We start from the raw sequence: 25268 nt of genomic DNA on the forward strand, positions 1-25268 counted from the left end.
AATTGGTATTAGTACGGCTATTGGTTCCCTTCATGTTCTAGTTCGGAACTCAGTTGTGCATTTTTGAATGCTACCGGTCTTAGTGCTCCTGGGCCCTTGGTACCCGCAGTTTATCTTAAGCCTACAAATAAAGACCTACTTTATGAGAAGAGTCTTCAATACTTAACAGACATTTGCAGCGAAATGGCTTCTTTCTTTTTTGGATCCATTTCATAGGAGAACAAATGAAGGAAAGAGGGTTTACAGCCGTTTTTGAAGTCACGGTTTTCAGCAACTGAGAAGACAGAAAGAGAGGCAATCAGGGGAAGACGCAGGAGATGGGGCAGCTGCCAGCTCCTTTTCGTTCTCGGCCTACCCGCCCATTTTCGAACGGCCACGAAGGGCCGAACCTTATCTAAAGGCTTTCGCCATTTCTGCCGTCCTAGGACGCATTACTTAAAACAGAAAAGTAGGGGAACAGATTGCATAAAGTTAACAAAGTAGAAATACGCCGTGCCCTCCCGATCCCGCCCACCTTGACCACTGGTATTAACAAAACACGCAATAGCGATGGGAAATCGCGTTTCCTTTTTACGAGCTATGCTGAGATGGCAGGAGTGAGAAATCGACACACAAATAATTTTAAACTGTCCACTGTACTTCATGATGAACTGGTCACAGATATTAATGGGGACTTGTTTTTATAGGGCCCTCTTCCTGCAGAGTACAATTCATCTTACACTATAATCATCTCTAAGAAAACACTCTTGTAATACACTGGGTACCAGTCTCTCTGGTGCCCTTTCTCCCGAATTCTACACTCCTCAGAGTTGGACTAGAAAAGTGTGTGTGTGTGTGTGTGTGTGTGTGTGTGTATGTATCAATCTGCGATTGGCCACACCATGTATACATGAGCTAGGTTCCGGAAGTGAATCATATATAACTAGCGAGGCACTTCCACCTCGCTAACTTTCGGATTACAACGGGACCGCTTTGAAGCTTCTCCTTTTATCTGGTTGGTCAGTGGCTGGTGCCTGTGCACCCCTAGATGTTGAGACTTGCATTAACCAGGAGCAATAAACTGCAGGCATATGGGATAGGTGATTGCCTTCAGTCTAGTATGGGTTCTCATTCGGTACTTGCTTGACTTTTGAAGTCCTACTTGTCGATTAGCTCACGGTCAGCTGTTGACACACATCTGTCAAAGTTTTACTCAATGAGGGTTTCCATGTATGAGTTGAGGTTTAATTAGATTTGTTCAGTGCAAGTGTACCGATTCCATTCATTTGTACCAATCAAGTTTTGTTATTCATTTAATAAAGCGTTTGTATAGCACCAGTAAATGTTGCCTCATGTCCACTTTATGTAAGTACGTAGTATGTATGTATCAGTGCTGGAAATGAAAAAATAAATTACCCAGCAAACCCATAAATTGGGGACCTGGGATGTAGCCACAAGAAGCCGGGTCCCAAAACTCTCTGCCACTGAGCTGTTCCCCTCTACTCAACTTTACTTCCCCTTACGAACCTGTACTCCAACTGTAGTGTAGTTCCTACATTCCCAATAGGCTCTGCGCATTGGAATAACATATCCGATAGATGTGACGTAGGACTTATGTCTACTAGGTCTCTATCGAATATATTAAACTTAATTGTGAGTGCCAGCTAGCTCAGAGGTCACTAGAAACTTTCTCGAATTCACAAGAAGGGATTAGTTTCTGACAACCGCATAAACGTGACAACTTTGTTTCCCCAAGATAAAACTGATCTTCAGAGTCGTGGAAACAATAGATAGATATTTTACTCAGTCGTTCTTGCATGCTTCGTTTCACCAGAGGTGCAGAGAAATAGAGTGACGGGCGTTTTCAATAAAAGTATTTATTGAACAGTCTTCTTTCTCATGCAGAAGAAATGAGCTGCTACAATCGTAAGACTGGCTGTAAAGTATAACGCGTACAGCAAGAAGAGCATTATAAAATAATACTGTAAAAGCATGGTATGGTTTCTAAGCAATAAAATACATACATAAATAAATAAAGACTGAAAGTACTCAACTGGTGCTTCTAAAATACGCCTACCCCGATGCACCTAACCTAAGTCTAGTACGAGGGAAGAAGTAAGTGTGGTGTAGCATAAGTTTAGTATTCTTTTGCCAAGAATCTATCCAAGATTTCTCTTAGGGTCTAATCAGCTCCATACCTTGGTTTAGAATGAAGGAGGTCTGTCTTAGGACTTGATTTCCCAACACCCCGCAAAGGGAGCTTGGAAACACTGGAGCTGGACTTCTTGGCAAGAGAAAAGACAGCGTCTCTCTCAGTGTGTCTGCTGGAGGGTCGGCTTCCTTCGGCACTGCTGTAGCAAGATGCGTTGGGCAAGTAGATAGTCGAACTGCTCCAAACCACCGTGTGTTTGCTTGGGCAAGTGTGGGCATATTTATACCTTGAAGGTGCCGAGTTTGACGTAAAGGTGGACATAATAACGTCATCAAAGAGTCTCAGTTCTTTGAAAACTCCATGAGTTCTTGAACAAATCAATATTCAAGCAAGGGGAAGTCCCTAACTGCTGAAGCAGAGTTTTTCAAGAAATCATTGTGGATTTTCGGAACTAGTGGAAGTAGCCATGCCGTATTTGGACTGCATGAGCTATGTCTAAATATGGTTATGATTTCTATGCCTATGTAAGGACAAGGTGATTTATACCTATATAAGGGCATGAATCGGGAAAATTACACTAGGGTCCTAAAATGCTATACAACACCCACTCCACTTTATTATGTTCGACATTACTGAGATGTAACCACTAAAACATATCTAAAGCATGTGTTTACAATCCCACCCAAAAATACATAAAATGCTTTTGTAATGGTTGCACACGAAAAATTAGCATTTGTATTGTACGCATTTAAGAGCAATGATTTCAATTCAAGCATATAGTATGATATTGGGAATGCTAACTGAATGAATCATGAAATTACATTCACGAAATGGCTCTAAATACAGAAGAAAAAAGTAGAGACCATCCCATAGCAGAATATGTAAGCTGTTTCGGTTTGTGGATAAGAAAAATATCATTTCTAGGAAGTATTCAAAGAATTCTTGTTCTCTAAGAATAGTTCTACTTTAAGCAGATTACTTTGTGCCAAAGTTCATTTTTGGAAAAAAGTCAAATCAAATCGCAGAAAAATAGAGTTCCAAAGTTAGGAGTTATTGTTTTGAAAAACGAAGGTCGAATTCAAAGTTGATAGAACGCTGTGTGCTAATTTGAAAAGTTATTCTCGGTGTCAGGAGAAAACATTAAGGGCCAGATGTAGGTAATCCCCGATTACCGATTCTTAAATACCGAATCATACTGATTCGGTATTTAAGAACTGGCAATCGGGATGTAGGTATATTTACCGAATTAATTACCGAATCGGTATGATTCGGTAATTAATGAATCGGTATTTATCGAGTCTGTAACTGCCATTGTTTCCTATGGGCCTTGAGACCCATAGGAATCAATGTCAATTACCGAATCGGTAAATACCGATTCGGTAATTGTGGGAAATATTGAAGGGTGGCAGGGTGTCACTTTGACACCCTGTTGCACCCATAAGGGATACTATAAGTCTATAATAAGCTCAATATTGTCTATCAATTGTAGGAGAGAGCATGCATGAACAAGTGTCTGATCAAAAGACACTTGTTCATGCATGCTCTCTCCTACAATTGATAGACATTATTGAGCTTATTATAGACTTATAGTATCCCTTGTGTTTATATTATAGTTAGATTGGGGGATAGGATACGTAATAGGTCTCTAAACTTGTTTCCCCTACAGACCCCCTTGCACAGGTGTTTTTGTCACCCTGTTGCACCCCTCAACTGTGCATGGGTGCACATGTTGCTGACATACATGCCCTTAGGGCATGTATGTCTGCAACATGGCACTGTTTAAAAAGCAAAAAAAATGCTTTTTAAATGGTTTTCTTAATTTACCACCAACTACTAGTTGGTGGTAAATTAAGAATTCGTAAACCCTTGTAGCACTGAAAACAGTGCTACGTACATCTCAAATTACAGAATCGGTAATTTTACCAATTCGGTATTTTACCAAATCGGTAAAATTACAGATTCGGTAAAATTACAGATTCTGTAATTTTACATGCCCCTACATACCAATGTCCAAATACCGGTCGGAAACGGCCGAAAATCGGTATTTAAATCTTCTAGGCTGGCAAAGAAATTGTCTACCACAGTAGGTGAAAGTTGAACCACTTCATTAAGTAGATAAATCGTACACAGATGAGAAGCATCGCCGTCAGCGTCAGTCGCATTAGCAATTTTCGCAGTAGATGGTACCCCTGTGCCTGTTGGTCCACGTATCTCACCCTTAGCTGGAATTGCCGGTGAGACCTCAATGAATGCCGTCATCAGGATTGGTAGCCGTTGGGGGGCAACACAATTCATGAGCCGTTACCGAACCAAGCAAAGCGTCAACATCCGTTGGCAGTGCTGATGAAAGTGTTAGACAGATATCCAACACACATTCCTCTCCACAAAGCAGGCATCGTAGAACAGGTAAGATGCAATCTTGCCAGATTGGTCTGAACGATAGGAACCACGTGATATTCAGATCTCTCAAACAAGCCAAGCCAAGAATCTGTGTTATGCGTTCACGATACTGCATTGCCAGAAGAGTGTTCTTCATGGTAATCTGGGTATCGTTGGTGACTGGACTTGCCATATCAGAGCAGAAGGAACAAAAATAGTATCCCTGCTATGTGTCCCAAGATGAGAGGCAGGCCGCCGAACACAGAGTGCACGAAGTTAGGAAAAATGCTTAGGACTGCTTCAAAGGGTGCTAACAGTCTTAAAAACATGTACAATACCACTGGTATCAGACATGTTTAAGATACGACCTAACATTTCTGCGAAATGTATGGGGCAGTTTGTTGATAATAAGGCATGTATCGCTGCAGAGGACCTTGCAACTTGCAGACCATACGTCTCTCTGGACGAGGTCAGTGGCACATTTTTTTGTAAAAGAATGGCTTTCATTCTGCTTAAAGTATCAATTTGTATAGAAGAGATGTTCAGTGAAGGCCATAGCGGCGACTCCCCGTCTGTCTTAGTTTTAGGAAACAATACTTGCATACAGCAAGTGACCCTGGCTGACACACTAACGAGATAGGCTATTCCTGGCATCATTCCAGAAAAGCTGTGGTCATTCAACATTATGTAGCTCCCATTGGAAAGCTGCCTAAAAATTGGATCTATCACTGCTGCCGGGGAACCCTGCAGGTGGCATGATAAGTTGTTTGAAGTGTGGAAAAGTAAATTTTGCCATGTTCTGTGTCCCTACGTGTCCTCCATCATATGTTATATGTGCATGATTAATATGCATATGTATTCCCCATGTTTGATTAAAGACGCAATTACAGTTGTGTCCATCTCTAGTATGCCAGTTTCCAGTTCTCGTGAAAGCTACGAATATTAGGCCTATGTAAAGTTACGTTGCCACGTTTCTCAGTGTGCACGTTATTTCATTGTAAAGTCCCCGTTTCTAGGCCTCAAAAGGGCCCGGACACCAGATTCAGCTCCTGTCTCCTGAACCCTCGCTGAGGAACGATACAGCCCCCACCTGTATTCCTGACCCTTCACTTACTTCCTGCCTCACAGTGCCCGGCTCAGCCTGGCTCTGCCTGCTAGTCTGCCAAGAGTATGTTATGATTCTAGTTATCAGTCCAGCCCTCCTTCTCTGCATTCCTAAACTACTGAATCGCATCAATAATTTCCGTCACAGTCTAGCCTTTACGTCTCCATGTAAGAGAAATACTGTATTTATGGTCATTTAATATTCTTCATCACGCACTACATGTAGAATAATGCATGCACCAGTCTTAGAGTCTGTTAGCCTTTACCCTGATAACTTTTAGTTTCTATCAACATGTCCTCTAAACATCAGATACTAGATAGTGGTAGGTACATGTTGCCCTGACTCTCCAGACTTCAGTCTCTGCTCCTAGCACAGAGTTCATAGCCCCCAGCTTCTCCTAGTGATACGTCATTGTCAGTTTGCGCGCACCATTAGGTCAGAGGTCCCGGCTCCTTAGGTAGCCCCCTCCATGTTTCCGCCCGATTTATGACATATTCTGTTACGCCTCCTGTTACACCCACTTTCACCCTTATCTTTCGCGACTGCTATTGACCACACCCACTGCTCCGCCTACTGTATTCATTGTAATGCAACTGTTTTAGTATATATGCTTGTGTACTGTTATTAAAGTTAGCGCGCTCATCCCAGATCCAGCCGCGGCAGCTGCCGGGCCACGCCAGCTCATTTCCTGCCCCCCCTGCCGGGCCCTGTCATCCTATTCCTGTGCAGGTTGTCCTGTTCCTGTCCTTTATGCTGTATTAAACCTGCAAACTCCTACTACCTCGAATCTACCTCGAATCTTGACTCTTATTTATTGAGCTATCTGTTATTGCTATGTCCAGTAAAACCTAGATCCGGTATTATTTATTTATATACCACATAATGGCGCCCGAATAGGGACTTGCCCTTTCCCCACGCGCCGGTGAAGCCACGCCGGCCCCCTGACCCTCTGCAGCCGTGACGGAACCATACCGGCCACGTGCAGATATTTCTGCTTCAAGTATCCCTCAGGCCCACGGAGGAGACGGAGGTGGCGGTCCAGCATCCAGACGAGGCGGTGGAGGAACGCGGCGAGTCCCGACCAGAGCCCAAGCCGAGAGTCCAAGGTCCGAGGTATCCGGAGGCCCACCCGTAACTGAAGTCCGAAGTTCGTCCGTCCGGCGTCGAAGCAGTCCAGTCCAGTCCGAGGCCTTCCGTTCTTGCTGCCCGGTGAGTACCGTTGCTGGGGTAGTATCTAGACAGGGTCAATCTAATTGTCTCTGGTCCGAGGGGTTTGGTGGTACACAGATCCCAAAACGAAGTGTCCACTTCGGTGGATGCGGGTCCTGACGTGTCTCTTTATGAGACCGGTAAGTTTCGTACTGTTTCAGCAGTGCATCTAGTTTCTGTTCTAGTCAGTTCTGTTCTCGAGAAAATCCATGTATTCTGTTTTCAGTATTCCAGGTAGTATTCTGTCCGAACTGTTATTTTAAATGTTCTTCATGTATTTTAATGTCGTGGTATGAATGTGGAGTAATTATCGTGTTCATTGTGTATTGTATTGTGTCTAGATTACAGTTCAGTCATGCCGTTATTTTCCAGACTACGTCAGTTAAGAACTAGAAAAGGTCTGTTAGAAGAAGCAGTTCCTGTCCCGCCTAGGGACAGTCCAGGTCATTTTATGTATCAGAAGCATGGCATAAGTGCCATATTATATCTAGATTTATGGGTAGAGTATACCAAACAGTTAGAAGAAAAGTATAGATGGCCCGTATCGGGTACATGGGATGCCGAGTGCATCATGCGAGTAGAAGAAGCATTATGGAAAAAGAAAGCCAGACAGTCACAGAAAGATGCCATCGAGTTATGGCGCAAAGAATCTCATAAGAGAACCGAAAAAGAAATCAGAAAGTCAGAATTAAGTAGAGAATCCTTAGAACGAGCCCACGAAAGGGAATTAATCGAGATAGGTGAACGAGTCAAAACCGAACAGTCAGACAGACAGAGGCATGCCCTCACTAAGGGTATGTATCCTCTTCTTGCCGAGGGCTTGCCAAAAGCGACCCCGGAGGCATCCAGTAATTTTCCGCCACCATTAGTTCCGACCAAGCTGCGTCACAAACCGACCGCAGCTGATATTTTCATCTCGTCTTACTTGGACGACACAGTCCCAGAGTATGCAAATCCTGTTCCGCCAGTCCCTGTAAATCATGCCATTCCTGCTCCTCCAGACACCGGAGTACCTGCTACGGTACCCCCGGTCCAGCCTGCATTTCAATTTCCCACTCTGCCAGCACGAAGAGTATCAGTCGATGATTCCAGTTTAGGGGCCGCAGGAGGAGGTCCTCCTGGTACCCCGCCACCACACCAACGTTTAACGTTAGTCGAGTTACATGAATGTGCGTTACAGCGTACGCCCAAATATAAGTCCGTTGCAGAAATCCGACGAGCTCTTACTGAATGCCGCTATGATCCAGTTGCAGGTGATGATAGTACAGTTATATATTCCATCCGTGTAAGACGGGTGACCGGGTATTTGGATACCCTACCGAATATGAAAGAAGATCTAGACAGAATATATCGTTTCATCCGTACAGGGGATGATCCAGAAAGTATTGGCGAAGCCATGTCTCAAAGGAAAGCTGAGATCCAGCTCATGTTATTAAAGTTTCTGATTAATTGTTTAATAAGGGAACAAGATTATCCGACCAAGGATCCGGCCGAAATGAGAATCCTGACAAGGTGGAGTGATAATATAGCCGAGGGTAAGCACAGAACTATCAGTAGTATAGAGAGTATGTACAAGAGAATTCGTAAGGAAATAATAAAGTTACAGGAACAACGTAAAGCAGCACAAGTAAGCGAGAAAGAGAATGACTCTTCTACTGAAGAGGTAGAGGACGAGAATCCCGCCAGAATAGCGTATGTAGGAAAACCTAGATTTCCAGATCGCCATTTACGCCTAGAACACAAGTCAGTTTTTTATCATCCAGCACCAGAACAAGGTTCTCTAGAACAAGTATTTCAAGCTACCGATCACATTCTGAAATCACGAATCGGTTATAGTGAGTTAAGTACTATGCATGAACAAGAACTAGTCCGATCAGCAGTCCGATGGATTACTGATTCTACCACTTTTCCAGACGAAATAGTGGCACAAATGTTTCTGAAATTGCCCCCAGCCGAGCAGCGACTGGTGGGTATGTATATGGTTCAGCACCTCATTACATTGTATGAGGGTCAACATTCTGATCCAGGTCCGTTACATGATGTCCTGAACGAGTTACTCCAGTATAGATGGAAAGGTTTAGGTACCGATTTAATTAGTGTCATTCTAGAACAGCGTCACAAATATAGAACGTTTTTGAACCCGCATTTTGTCCATGTCTCACCCCCAGAAAGTAAACCGTTTTACATAGACAGACAGAATCCGTTACGAGAAGTACACCCAGTCAGGACAACAGATGGTGAAATGCAAAGAGTATTTGTTTACACTCCGATTACAAAGATGGAACTCTTAGAAATGAATAAATTAATTCCCTGTCACGACAAAGATCCAGCAGGGTTCCACCGAGAATTAAAAGACATGCTCCGTATGGGAGAATACACGTATCCAGATATTATTAAAATGCTAAAAGTCCTGTTGCCCGCAGGCATATATGAAAAACTCAAGGAAAAAGAATGGGAGGTGGGAGAGAAAAAGATCGATTGGGCAGTTCTAGAAGCTGAAGATAAGATACGAGTACCAGGTACCGGTCTTGGAGAGAAATATAAAGAATTACCAGAACTGTTAATACAAGTTTTGCCCAGATTATTAGCCACTAAAAAGGAAGACTGGGAAGCAATCTCAGCCTGTAAACAGAAACAAGACGAAGACACTAGTGATTTTTATTCTAGATTTGAAAAATGTTTTATTATAAACAGTGGCTTGAAGACGAGTAGCGAGTCATACCCTCATCTTTTTGTTACTAAATTAGTCGAGAATTCAAGTCCACAAGTTAAGAATCGAGTTTTGAAAGTCGAAAGTACATGGCAAGCTAGTACCCCGTCCCAGATGTTACAGATGCTCCAGTACCACCAGAATAGAATCAGAGAAGAGCAAGATCACGAGAGAAAACGTATGAAAGACACGAAAATGAAAGTACTAGTTGCACAATCTGTTCCTCAAGACAGTCAGAAGAGGGGTCCGAATCAAGCCAGTCATCCTACAGTTCCCGTTAAAGGGACCTGCAATTACTGTAAACAGCCAGGTCATTTTATAAACGAGTGTGCAGTTCTGAAACATAATATAGCCACTGGTAAAACTAAAGAAAGACCACGTCCGCCTAGACAAGAACAAGTTTCACAGACTTCTCAGCCACAGAATGCACAACAGACAGTTCCAGCACCGCAGCCTATTGCTGCAACACAGCATGTTACACAACAGATGTACCAGTATGCACAGTCCGAGTATCCAGAGTATCAACAGTACTCATGAAACAGCCTAGAGAGGGAGGTAGGCTTGCCTCTCATCGAGATTCCTGTAGATCAAGAAGGTCCCTATGTTCATAGTCAAGTACTAGGGAAAGACAGAAAGTTTTTGATTGATACAGGGGCAAGTAGGATGACCATCAGTCACGCCGAAGTTCCAGGGGCTCCGCTCTCAGGCTCTAGAAATGTTTCCCTTGGATTTTCAGGAAAGCCTATTGTAAACGAGATATCTAAGCCAGTTACTCTAGAAGTAGGTCCATTGTCCCGCATTACTGATCTGTTACTTACGAAGTCGTGTCCAGAAAATTTGTTAGGCATTAAGACACTGAAAGAATTAGGTGCAGTTATTTGCTGCTCCCCAGAGGGAATACGACTGTTTCTACGTGACTTCAAGGGTCACTATGTATTACGAGATTTTGATCCGAGATTGTCCAATGTTCCACAGCATTTGTGGGCGCAAGGTCCAACTGATGTAGGTTATATGCAAATCACACCCCATCGTGTGACTCTCAAGCCAGGTGTAGTGTTACCACGAATCAGACAGTACAGATTGCCACCTGAGGCTGTAGCAGCCTTATCCAAAATTATTGACGAGCTCATGGCTCAAGGGGTAGTTGTAGAAACTGACTCCAATGTATGTAATTCTCCGATCATTCCAGTCATGAAACGTACTGATCCAAATGCACCCCCAGTATATCGATTAGTGATTGACCTTCGAGAACTCAATAAATGTATTATTCCCCAGTATCCAGTTGTCCCAGATATCTCTTCCCTATTGACAGCCATTGATTCCGAAGCCTCATTTTTCACAGTCATAGACCTCAAGAACGCGTTTTTCAGTGTCCCCATTCATCCAGACAGCCAGTTTCTTTTCGGATTTTGTTTAAATGGAAGAAGCTATATGTTCACACGAGCTCCTCAAGGTTTCACAGAAAGTCCTAGTATTTACAGTCAAGCACTTAAGAGACAACTAGACAATATTCACATGCCAACTGACACTGCCCTGCTCCAGTATGTCGATGATCTACTGATCACAGCCCGTTCTGAACGTGCTTGCGAGCGAGCATCACTTACAGTCTTGTATTTCCTTGCCGAGATGGGGCACAAGGTGTCCCCTTCGAAGCTTCAATTCTGTGTACAGCAAGTGATCTACTTAGGCCACTTACTGTCCAAGTGGGGTAGGCAGTTGACAAACGACCGTATCCAGTTAATAGCGAGTCTTCCTCAGCCCAAGACACAGAAGGAGGTACGTGCTTTTATCGGCCTTACTTCTTATTGTAGACAATGGATTCCTCAGTATGCATTTCTAGCTAAACCACTGATACAGTTAACGACACAGGAGGCAGCCGTATCGACTGTCCTCCCTTGGACATCTGAACATACACTTAGTTTCAATGAGTTAAAGAAAGCTTTATGCCAAGCTCCAGTTCTAGCTACACCGAATTACAGTAAGCCTTTTACACTTTTCGTCACAGAACGCGAAGGTACAGCATTATCTGTTCTCACACAAGATCAAGCAGGACAGTACAAGCCTTGTGCTTATTTTTCGAGCACATTAGATCCTGTAGCCCAGGCTCTGCCTGCGTGCCTCAAGTCAGTTGCAGCCACAGCTCTAGCTATCAGACAAAGTGATTCCATAGTATTAGGACATTCCTTGACAGTACAAGTTCCACACTCCGTGGAAGTTCTTTTAAACCGTACACAAACTCAGCACTTGACAATTGCACATTTAACAGGTTATGAACTGACACTGTTCCAGCCACACATAGAAATCAGACGCTGCAACGTTCTAAATCCTGCTACACTGTTACCGTCAGTTAATTCGAATCCTGCCACACACGACTGTGTGGAAGTAGTTAATATTATGACTAAGCCAAGACAAGATCTGACAGATATTCCATTACCAGATCCCGACCTGACACTTTATGTGGATGGTTCATGTATGAGAACAAGTACAGGAGAACTAGTAGCCGCGTATGCAGTGACTACTGACACTGAAGTTATAGAAACACACCGTATTGACACCCTGTCTGCTCAAGCAGCAGAGCTAGTTGCTCTGACACAAGCCTGCATACACGCTAAGAACCTGAAAGTTAATGTTTATACAGATTCACGCTACGCATTCGGAGTCGTACACGACTTTGGAGTGCTCTGGCAGGAGAGAGGTTTCATGACTTCTCACGGAACCAAGATTCAGCATGGTCTCCTTATTCAAGCTCTATTAGATGCCATACATTTACCGACATCTATTGCTATCATGAAGTGCAAAGCACATACGAAAGTTACTGACATCATTTCCCAAGGTAATGATCTAGCAGATCGCACAGCCAAGCTTACAGCACAGACTCCAGACATTCCAGTTAATCCGACACAGACACATACTCCAGATCCGACTGCCTGTATGACAGTTAAGGACCCTACTCAAGATGTCATAGATATCCAGTTACATGCTACTCCCGATGAAATCAAGAAATGGTCCGAACAAGGAGGGGTCCAGACAGATCAGGGATGGGTAACAAAGGGTAGAGCCACATGGTTTCTCCCCGACTCTATGGTTCAAGTCATTATCAATACCGCACATAGTCCAGCACATTTAGGAGAAAAAGCTATGTTAGACAGTATCCAGAACATTTGGTTCAACAAGCATTTACGAGCTGCAGCCAAGCAGAAAGTCCGTACCTGTATGATATGTTGCCAGTTCAATCCAGGTAAAAGTGTCCCGGTGGAACAAGGTGGATTCCAGCCCCCTGACCACCCTTTTGAAGTCCTCCAAATGGATTATATTCAGATGGAGCGATGTCGAGGTTTCAAGTATGTCCTTGTAGTTGTATGCGCTTTGTCCAGGTGGACAGAGGCATATCCAGTTCCAGATTACACAGCCGCGACCACTGCCAAGCAGTTGGTTCGTGAATTCTTCCCCCGTTATGGACTCCCTAGAGTCGTATATTCTGATAACGGCCAGCCATTCTCTTCCGAGTTGATGAAACACGTTTCCCTGTTGTTAGGGTACCAGTGGAAGTTCCATTGTGTACGCCATCCTGAAGCAGCCGGTCTCGTAGAGAGACATAATCAGACCCTGAAAATCCGTATTGCCAAGATTTGTAAAGAGAAAGGTGTGGACTGGCTAGTAGCTCTGCCAGTCGCTTTGTTTTATATGCGCATGGTCGCACATTCCAGATCAGGTCTGTCCCCGTACGAGGTCGTATTCGGCCGCCCCCCTAATATGTGGGGTTCACCTAGACCCCGAAGTATTACCGATGTTTCAAGTAATATGCTGACAGATTACCTAGCTTCCTTGATGTCTGCCCTACACTCTTGTCGTTCACAGGTTGCCGCCGCATTTCCAGACAATACCGAGGTGGCACCGCATGAAATCGTTCCCGGATGCATGGTTCTTGTCCGGAATTTTGATCGTTCAAGTCCGCTGGAGCCTCGCTGGAAGGAACCCCGACAGGTCCTCCTGGCCACCCGTACTGCCGTCAAGCTGGAAGGCAGGAAGGGCTGGGTCCACCTGTCACATGTGAAGAAGTTTTATGGATTGAAGCCTGTTTCTAAGAACATTTCCAAGGATTTGAAAGACTGCCAAAGTACTATTCTTAAGGACTGTCCCGCAAAAGACAATGATACTAAACCCTCCCTGTTAGAGAAAACTCCGCAACAGGAGTATAAGCAAAAACTAAGGTCTAGTAAAATAAGTCAGCCAGTTTGATTGTCTAAGTCCTCCCCTAGGTGAAACGGTTAGACCGGTTTCTGACATGTATAAAATAGACCCCCATAGTGAGAGAGTTAGTCAAAACTCAATCCGATGTATCGTTTTTCTAAGTTTCATATTGTTTTTCAGCCTTATGACTACCTGCACAGGTTATGCATTTTATTTGTATTTTCCAGTTTCTCATGTAAATAAGTCTGCTAATGCTACGGTAGAGCACACGTTTAGTGATCTGCCTCCTCATGAACTCTCATATCGTCTTGCTATGCGTAATAATTCCTTTATCCGTATGTTACATTATTCACACCAGACCAGCAATGCCACTAATTGTTGGGTGTGTGGTCGACTCCCCCCTTTCCAGACACCGAAGGGAGTTCTGCCACTCTTTCCTTATCCATTTTCACATAATGGTTCATGTGGAGCATGGTCCACGTTAACGTCATCCTCAACAGATATGTCTTTTCTTAACAGTACATGTTTTCCAGACAAGCAAGGTCTTCCCCACAGAACAGGGTTAGATCTAGAAAATGAAGTTTATAATTTGGGTAATTATTCTTCGAATTTCATGGTCCTGAATGTTCAGTCTGATACTACTCCAGACTTACCTGCTATGTCAGTACTACCAGTCAAAGGTGAATTATGTGTCCGAAAGAATGGTTCCGTACATGTAGGCCATAGTGATTGTACTACTATTGTCAAGTATAGTGACAGTAGGAAATCTATTTTTAAAGCTTCACGTCATTCTTATTTTGTTTGTGGTCAGACCGCATATGTTCGTCTGCCCCTCGATTGGGAGGGAACCTGTTACATTGCCTTCCTACTGCCACCAGTTTTTCTAGCCCCACCTGACTACCATAGGAATTCCCACCTAGTACATACCAGACACAAGAGAGACCTCCCGATTGTCGATTATACTGAAACTGCTCTAGAACAATACATAGATATCAATAAAGGTGTCTTCCCTTATTTAGGTACTGTCGTGAATAGTAAACTGATACGTAGATTAACCAGAATCCTTGAAGCAGTAGTGATTGAGACTACTTCTGCTCTAGGTAACTTGACCGAAGAGCAATCCTTTATGAGAATTGTCGTGCTCCAGAATCGTCTCGTCCTTGACGTCATACTGGCCGATAGGGGCGGGGCATGTAGAGTCATCGGATCTAGTTGCTGCATTTTCATTCCTAATAACGCACCGTCTGTTTATTCAGCTATAACCAGACTCCATAAAATTGCCCATATGTTACACCAAGATCCAGGCACCTGGACATGGTCCGGTTGGTTCTGGAATATGATTTCCGCCTGGGGATGGAAAGTATTGTCATTTCTAGGTATTGCAGTAGCGATCATATTCAGTTGCTGCCTCTGTATACAATGTGGCCCTGCGATTTGTGGCATTTGTGCTACCTCTTGTATTCCTAGTCCCAAGTCCCGTTCTAAATCCCGTTCCAAGAAAATTCTAGACGAGCAAATGATACTGTATGAAATGATAGATGGTATCATGAATATTGATGTTTCCTGATGGAAACGTAGTGACAAGGAGGGAATGTGGAAAAGTAAATTTTGCCATGTTCTGTGTCCCTACGTGTCCTCCATCATATGTTATATGTGCATGATTAATATGCATATGTATTCCCCATGTTTGATTAAAGACGCAATTACAGTTGTGTCCATCTCTAGTATGCCAGTTTCCAGTTCTCGTGAAAGCTACGAATATTAGGCCTATGTAAAGTTACGTTGCCACGTTTCTCAGTGTGCACGTTATTTCATTGTAAAGTCCCCGTTTCTAGGCCTCAAAAGGGCCCGGACACCAGATTCAGCTCCTGTCTCCTGAACCCTCGCTGAGGAACGATACAGCCCCCACCTGTATTCCTGACCCTTCACTTACTTCCTGCCTCACAGTGCCCGGCTCAGCCTGGCTCTGCCTGCTAGTCTGCCAAGAGTATGTTATGATTCTAGTTATCAGTCCAGCCCTCCTTCTCTGCATTCCTAAACTACTGAATCGCATCAATAATTTCCGTCACAGTCTAGCCTTTACGTCTCCATGTAAGAGAAATACTGTATTTATGGTCATTTAATATTCTTCATCACGCACTACATGTAGAATAATGCATGCACCAGTCTTAGAGTCTGTTAGCCTTTACCCTGATAACTTTTAGTTTATATCAACATGTCCTCTAAACATCAGATACTAGATAGTGGTAGGTACATGTTGCCCTGACTCTCCAGACTTCAGTCTCTGCTCCTAGCACAGAGTTCATAGCCCCCAGCTTCTCCTAGTGATACGTCATTGTCAGTTTGCGCGCACCATTAGGTCAGAGGTCCCGGCTCCTTAGGTAGCCCCCTCCATGTTTCCGCCCCATTTATGACATATTCTGTTACGTTTACATCACATGTCTATGTATACGCCTCCTGTTACACCCACTTTCACCCTTATCTTTCGCGACTGCTATTGACCACACCCACTGCTCCGCCTACTGTATTCATTGTAATGCAACTGTTTTAGTATATATGCTTGTGTACTGTTATTAAAGTTAGCGCGCTCATCCCAGATCCAGCCCCGGCAGCTGCCGGGCCACGCCAGCTCATTTCCTGCCCCCCCTGCCGGGCCCTGTCATCCTATTCCTGTGCAGGTTGTCCTGTTCCTGTCCTTTATGCTGTATTAAACCTGCAAACTCCTACTACCTCGAATCTTGACTCTTATTTATTGAGCTATCTGTTATTGCTATGTCCAGTAAAACCTAGATCCGGTATTATTTATTTATATACCACAGAAGAACCATCACAGGTTCCATGTAAATTAATGCCTTGATATAGAAGTGTACCGCTCAATGTGGTTTTGTAATTTTTACCACTAAGAAATACCTCCTTTTCCCCACTCCAACATTTGTTTGTGTATTACCATACACACACAAATGTTGGAGTGAGGAAAAGGAGGTATTTCTTAGTGGTAAAAATTCCCAGGTCGACTTTATGTATTCTTTACCCAACCTTTCATACAGGCCTGCTGGTATGTGTTTTAAGCAATACTGAAACTGGAAAATCGTCACTGGTATCATGATGGTGCCATGTATTATCCATTCAACGGCTGGTTTCTCAGAAACGGTTAATGGTAATCTCTCCAGTTTTTCTATGCTAAGCACTGTATAGTCTGCTCCCCTCTTTGCCAAAGAGATGTGTTTATCTGTAAGGTTAAATCCAGCAAACAATGACGTGGTGTTGATTAGACGCCAAGGCACATAGCCTGAACGAAGGTTTTGTAACGTCCAACCTAGCAGCATTATAGAACGCAATTGAGACTGTCCATGTTGGAACATGAGCAAGTCCTGTTCCATTATGTCTATGGCAGAGGATACAATGCTGTCCAAAGAATACATTCTGGATGACAGAGTTGTTAACCCATTGTCAACTACAGAGAGAGCTTTCTCTAAATTAATACTATCAATTTCTCGTATTCGTTCTGCAGTTTCCATTTGCGTGACATTCCATGCTTCATTATAAGCAGCGTAAATACCAGCGTATATGAAACGTTTATGACGTTGTTTGCGAGGTCCTAGTAAGAATTCTCTCAAATCAATGCCATCTTTAAGTAAAGTTAAGTGTTGTTTTATATCTGGGAGTGCGGATTTTTGTAGCCACTCATGGCACAGTTTTCCTACACTGTAAGTTGTTATTATACCTGGATGTTGTCTCTGGATATATCTTGGATCTGGTCTAGTTACTGTTAACCCTTGTGTCTTGTTCAGGAATCTATCTTGGCAGTTATTTGTGTCTGTGGGCCAGATTAACCATTTTTACCAATCAGGATTAGTTCTGTTTTGTTCTAAAATATAATTTACGTCTACCTCCTCATCTGTAGTTCTATTACTATCAGCTGTGGGCTTAGATATGGACGGTTTGTTTAAGTCTTTTATCTTAGCCAGGCCAAGACAAGATGTCTGTTGATCAGTTTCATTTAAAAACATAATTTGTTCTGGCATGATGCAGGCTCTAAATAAGGCCTCTAACCCTTGCACCTGCCAGTCTTTTGTGCCCCAAACAGTTTTCGTCTCAATGTTGTCTTTCCAAAAGTCAAAACCTAATGTGCACAATTGAGCATAAAAGGCCGCAGAATAAATTTGCTTAGTATTAGTCAACATACTTTTCATTCCTGTTTTGTTAACATTTTTTAAGTAAAATGTTTTTGGATTTGTGACATTAAAACCTGAGAAGTATGGAAATTTTTGATAAAATGTTTTTGAGCTACCCTTTGGTGGCGTTGGACAATGTTCCCATTGATTATAAGTTAAAACATTTCTAGGGTTTGCAGATTTGTGCAAATAATGGTGACCATAATGGTTAAAACAATACATTTGTTCATAATCTGATGAACCTTCTAAGTATTCATGTTTTGTAAATTTTGCTGACATTTCTAAGTCTGCCATCATGTTATTAACAGTCTCAAAGTCCCAATCATCACAACATGTACCTGGTGAAACAAAATCCTTAAATTGGTGTGGAATCTTCAACAACTCGACCGGACCATAAATGTCATAGTCAGTTCTGTCCCATGCTATACCACCTGGTAGGGGAATGGCTGTGATGTTTACTGACAACAGGTCTCTTTGCTCACGGTGAGATGATTTGTGTGGCTTCAGGAGCAAGTTGATGTTCTTACTTGCTGTGTCCATTTTACTATATTTTCTATCTATCAACTTTCCCAAACTTAAAACAAGAATGAGCCAAAATAGGAGAAAAAGTACACCTAACACAATCCAAAATTCAACCCATGGTGAAACCAGATATGTATTTGCAAGCTGGTGAAAAAGTTTGTTTACTTGTTCCTTGAAAGTTTTATTTGCTGGTGTTGTTTCGAGCTCATTCAGATCCTCAGAAAATGTATCAAAGTTGATAAAATAGCCAGAGGCAGTTCTGTCAATTGTTGGTATTGCATCTGGATTATTTGAAATCGCTGGAGCTGCTTGTTCCCTCGACATATTAGTATAGTCAGATGCTACATCATTGTAGACGGGAGTTTCTTGAGGAACTGTTATTTGGGTTTCAAGAGGCACAAGTTCCATGGCTTTGTTGCATAGTCCTTCTTTTCTTACTGCAGATTCTTCAAAGGTGATGAGTCTTTCAGTTTGAACCTCTTGGATAGTAGCAAGATTTGGTCGTCTGCTACACCTTTGGAGTCCACTGGGCCTACTACTTATTATCGGCCACATGGTGTGGTTTTACCAGGTCGATTGATACGGACCGGTTCTCCTTTCTTCCAGCAAGGGGCGGCACTAGCATTGTTCTTGATCCGTGGACTGCTAGTACAGGTACTGGTTTTCTGTAAGAAGGCCCAAATTCCTTCTTATCCGCTATTTTCTCTCTGACCAGATCCCCAATCTTTGGAATCCAGACAGGTCTTGCTGGGACAGGTGGTTTTTCTTCAGTGGTCGTTAGCTTCTGTATGGAGTTGCTTAGACTTCTTCTTGTTTTATTTAAGTCCTGCAAAACAGATAAACGTTCTTTGATATCAAATGGTTTTTGTTCTACCACTGAAGTATGACGATCAAGGTCTTCGACCATCATTCTAGTACCAAAAAGGATTTCATATGGAGTGATTCGACCCAGAGAATTTCTTGGCAGATTGTTAAGACTACGTTGGACACTTATTAGATGTTTGACCCACCCGTCACCCGAGCCTAATACCCTAGCTGTTATAGATTGCTTTATGTCACGGTTTTTTCTTTCCACAACCGCATTTCCCTCAGGATGGAATGGACTAGAGTACAGCAATGCAAAGCCCAAGCTGTAAGCTCGAGAGCTAAACGCTGGATCCTGATCAGAATGTAGCGGGCCGATTGCGTATGTGCCGATAAAGACTCGCAAATCTTTTATAACAGTTTGGGCGTCAGCCGAGCGCTGAGGCCACATCCAAATGAATCTTGTCCTAATAGTTGTGGGACCGCTTTTGTCCATTGGGACGTCTGAGCTTGGATAGTCTAATGCTATCTAACAATGGTGTCTGTACTAGGCTGGCTACACTGTAGTCAGGAATCTGGTGGCGCTCTAAGCTGTGATCTCTGTAACAGACATCGCAATTAATTCCGAATTCGTAAATGTGGGCATTCATCCCTGGCCACCAGTACATCTCTTTTAACTCTAGTAGAGATTTGGAGATCCCTTGATGTATCAGACCCTCTCCCATATGTGCGTCTTGAATCAAAGCACCTCTCCGATTCCTGTTTGGAATTACCCTATCCCCCAATCCAGGGATTCGGGCAAAGGGAACGGAGTTGGCATCAATTATATATGAATATTCGAGTGGATAGTTTAGAGGTAAAGCTGCAACGCAGCCTTTGCTTGTGGCATTGATAGCTGGCTTTGTTTCACCGTCTATCATTGTTTTGTAACGAGTGATTGCAGCTACGGAAGCCGTTTGTACAGCTGCCTTTGCGGCTTCATCAGCCAATGAATTCCCTACAACGTGAACGCCATCACGCTGATGACTCAGTGTATGGATCACTTGAGTCTTTTGTAGTTCTTTCTGTAACAGAACTACCTGTTCCCAAAGCAATTCATGCTTGATTGTGCCACCTTTTGCGTCTTTGAAACCATTTTGAACCCAATTCTGCAAGTATTCATTGTAAGATCGAATCGCACACTATGAGTGTGGGGAATTCACAATCGGTATTTTCAAGTGCCATCTTGAAAGCCTGTAGTTCAGCTCGCTGAGCTGTACAGTCTCCTAGAGATTGAGTTTTTGGGACCATAGGTCTGAATTTACCATTGCGCCAGCGACCTTTGACAATCGCACACGCTGCACTATGAGCTTGTTTTTCCCCAATTGCGGGCTGTGCTGATCCGTCTGTATAACACAACAAATCCAGTCTGCTACGACTCTCTACTCCTCCCAATCTACTCCAGGACACTGGCAACACCCACATAGCACAATCCACATAAATAAACTCCACATCATGCGACAATTCCAATCAGCATAATTTCACTCAACGCCACACAGTTCCATGCAACACAATTCCACTCCACACATTTCCACCCCACACCACATTATCCGAAATCAAACCACATATTTCAACTCAACAACACATTTACACAACACACCACATACATCCAATCCACACCACAAAATAATTAAACAGCACATCTGTAGAGATGTCTTAGTTGGCAATTTTGCCAGTGTTACTGATGCTTAGTGATATTGTAGAATCCCTTCTACATGAGGATTCCAGGTGGGGACAGTTGATGGAGAGCACCGGTGCTGTCAGGTGTTACTCTCTGCTGGGATGCTGTTAAGGACAATAAACTCACAGGATATTGTCAAGAAACCTGTGAAGGCACTTCTTTTCATGGTGACAAGTTCCTGGGTGAGGGGCAGTTAGCAGAATTTCCACGCTTGGACAAACGACACAATTAAGGCCACTTCTAGTACAAGATTAATCTGTGAGTATAAAACTTCAACTGAATTTTACTCGACGATCGTCTGTGTCTCTTCATAAACGTTTCTACTGATACTTCAAAGTATTTCTATTTAATGAGAGAGCCCGCTCGAACACTTTCACATGCTGTGGTAGTTTTAATTTTTGAGCGTGAAGTTCCTTGAGGATTTCCGCATAATAGTTCATTGGAATAATATACACTATAGTTGTGGCATAGGACTGAGGTCAGTATGCCTCTATCGAGTACCTTAAACTTAATTACTTGTGTGTATGCCAGTTAACTCAGAGGTCACTAGAAACTTCTCGAATACACAAGAAGGGTTTAGTTTCTGACAACCGCATAAACATGACAACTTTGTTTCCCTTAGAATCGGAACAGTCTCAGAATCGTGGAAACAATAGTTAACAGTTTCACTCAGTCAATCGTGCATGCTTGGTTTCTACAGAGTTTACACAGAAATAGGTAGACGGGCGTTTCAATACAAAAGGGTTTATTGAACAGTCATTTCTCGTGCAAGAGATATGAACTGCTACACTCGTAAGACAGAATGGGAAGCATAATATGTACAGCCTTAGCAGTAAGATTAAATAATACTGCAATAGCATGGTTTGTAGCTATGACATATATTCATAAAAATACATACATAAATACCACAGGCTAAACTGTGAATATTCGTCTGGTGCTTCTAGCTAGTTCTACCCCAGTGTACCGAACCTAAGTGCAGTACGAGGTACGAAGTAGGTGCTGTTTTTCCTATAGTCTAGTTTAGCTATAGTTAGGATTGGTGTTGGCAAGATACAAAAGTCCCTCTAGGTTCTAGTCTGCTCCATACCTTAGAATGAGAGAGGTTGGAATCTCTTTCCGGGTCTCGATCTCTAACACCCCGCAAGGGGAGTCAGAAACACTGGAGCTGGATTCTCTGCGAGGAGGATGACAGCATCTGGTCAGTGCGTCAGGCTGGGACTCTAATTCCTTCTGAACTTGCCGTGGCCAGCCATGCAAGTATAAAGCCGATAGTTAGCCGAGCCGCATAACCGAGCCTTGGTTTGCCATGGAACGTGAAGGTATATTTATACCTTGAAGGTGTTTAGGGATGCCAGTATTGACGTAAAAGTCGGGCAGAGGAACGTCATGAATGTACCCCTAAGGATTAGAGGGTTCATGCATAATAAATGAGTTCTTGGAGAAATCAATACCCCAAGCAAGGGGAAGTCCTAAAGGTTTAAGAGTCTGGTTTTCCAAGAACTCGTTGTGACGTGGATGGACAGATGTAGATGGCCATGCCTGTATTTGGTTAGCATGGATAATGCCTAAATAAGGGTTGGATTGCTATGCCTAAATAAGGGCAATGTAAATTGTGCCTATATAAGGGCATAAATCGGAAAACCTATATACGGTATCTAATTCGACACACAACAACCACTCCAGTTTCGTATGAACAACATTACTAGATTCTAAACATGCTCAACATATCTAAAATATAGTTACACATGAATTGCTAAAACATTTCTAAAACATATTTCTAAAAAATGCATTTAAAACTGTTGCGATGCATAAAAAATACCATGGTGCTGTACATATGATAGCAATGTTTCATTCTAAGCATAAGTTGGCATTTGAAGGCTAAATGAATGAATCATAAACATATATACATTATGAAATGGCTCATAAATACAGAAGTAAAAAGTCCAAAACCATTTTATGTCAGGTTACATAATACAATTTGTTGTTTGACATGGTGACATATTGTCTCTGGAAATGTTTCAGAGAAGTCTGTTCTCTATGAATAGTTCTACTACAAGCAGATTACTGTGCCAAAAAAGAAAAATACAAATTTGGAGAAAAAAAAATGTAATCATAGGAAAAAGTTAAAAGTTTAGTCATAATTTTTAAAAAATGAAGGCCAAATTCTGAGTCTTCCCAGTACACTGTGTGCTGAATCAAAAGTCAGTGTATGGGGATGGAGAAAACATGAAATCTTCTAATCCTGTAGACAAAAAGTCGTCTACCGTTGTAGCTGAAAGTTGGATTACCTCGTTTAGAAGACTAACCGCACATAGATGCGAAGCATCGTCTTCAGCATAGGAAGCGTCAGCAATGTTCGATTCCGATGTTACCTGTGTGCCTGTTGATTTCTCTCGTACCTTAGCAGCAGCAATTCGCGTCTGTGAGATCTCAATGAATGTCGTCATCAGGATTGGTAGCCGCTGTGGACAACACACATCATGAGCCATTATTGGGTCCAGCAGAGTAATGATATCCGTTGGCATGACTGATGGGAGTGTTAGACAGATGTCTAGCACGCATTCTTCACCGCAAAGCAGGCAGCGTAGAACAGGTAAGATGCAATCTTGCCATATTGGTCTGAATGACAGAAACTATGTGGTATTAAATTCTCGTAGAAGAGGTAAACCCAAAATTTGGATGATGCGCTCACGACACTTCGTTCCAGGAGAGCTTTCTCCACTGTGCTGGGAGTGACGCCGGTGGATTGGCTTGCCATATCGTAGCTGTAGGAGCACAAACATGATCCCTGCAACCAATGCTAAAAGTAGTGGCAGTCCACCAAACACAGATTACACGAAGTTGGGAATTATTCTGAGGACTGCTTGAAAAGTTGCTAACAGTCCTGAACACACGTTCTTAAATACATGTACAATAACGCCCGTATCAGACATGTTTAAGATTCGTCCCAACATTTCTGAGAAATGTATAGGGCAGTTTGTATTCAAAAGGGCATGTATCTTGGCAGAAGTCCTTGCGACTTGTAGATCATAGGTTTCTTTGGCCGAGGTCAGAAGCACTGTCTGTTGCAAAAGAATGGATTTCATTCTGCTTAGAGTATCAATTCGTATAGAAGAGATGTTCAGTGAAGGCCATAAAGGCGACTCCCTGGCTGTGTCTTTTTGAGGGAAAAAGACTTGCATACAGCAAGTGACCCTGGATGTAACCATTACTAGATATGGGATACCTGGCAACATGCCACAGCAGTTGTGATCATTCAACATGAGGTAACTTCCATTTGAAAGTTGTCCAAAAATTGGATTAATCACTGCAGCCAGTGAACCTTGCAGGTGGCAGGATAAGTTTGAATTGGAACCATCACAGGTCCGTGTAAATTAATACCCTGGCATAGGAGAACCGCTTAGTGCGTTTTCACAGTTTGCACTGCTAAGGAACACTTCACACACTCCACTCCAACATCTTTGTGTGTAAGTTAAATCCCAGGATGTCTTGATGTATCCATTACCCAACCTTTCATATTTGCCGACTGGTATATGTTTTAGGCAATACTGAAAATGGAAAGTTGTAACAGGCAGAGTAATTTTACCATGTATGATCCACTCAGTAGCTGGTTTTTCTGCCACCGTGAATGGTAATTTTTCCAGTTTTTCAATGCTCAGCACCGTATAGTCTGCTCCCCTCTGTGCCAGCTTGATCTGTTTATCAGTGAGATTGAATTCTGAAAACAGTGACGTAGTGTTGATTAAACGCCAAGGCACATAGCCTGCACACAGGTTTTGTAGCGTCCAGCCTAATAGCATGATAGAACGTAGTTAAGACTGACCACGTTGCAGCATGACCAAGTCTTATTCCATAATGTCTATGGCAGAGGATACAATGCTGTCCAATGAATATATCCTGGATGATAGAGTCATTATCACATTGTCTACTACAGCAAGAGATTTCTCTAAATGTATATAATCAATTTCTCGTATTCTTTCTGCAGTTTCTGCTTCGGTAAATTTCCATATTTCATTATAAGCAGCGTAGATACAGGCATATATGAAACGTTTTTGACGCGGCTTTCTTGGACCTAGCAAGAATTCCCTATGGTCTGTGCCTTCTTGAAGTAAAGTTAAGTGTTGTTTCACATCCTCTAGTGTAGCTTTCTGTAGCCAATCAAGGCAAAGTTTCCCTACACTGTACGTTGGTATTACCCCTGGATGCGGTCTTTGAACATTGCGTGATTCTGACCTATTGATAGTGAAACCCTGTGTTTTGTTCAGAAATCGATCTTGACAGTTGTTTGTGTCTGTGGGCCAGAGCAACCATTTTTTCCATTC

Source organism: Lissotriton helveticus, chromosome 5_1 (genome assembly GCF_964261635.1).
Source record: "Lissotriton helveticus chromosome 5_1, aLisHel1.1, whole genome shotgun sequence".
NCBI lineage: Eukaryota > Metazoa > Chordata > Amphibia > Caudata > Salamandridae > Lissotriton > Lissotriton helveticus.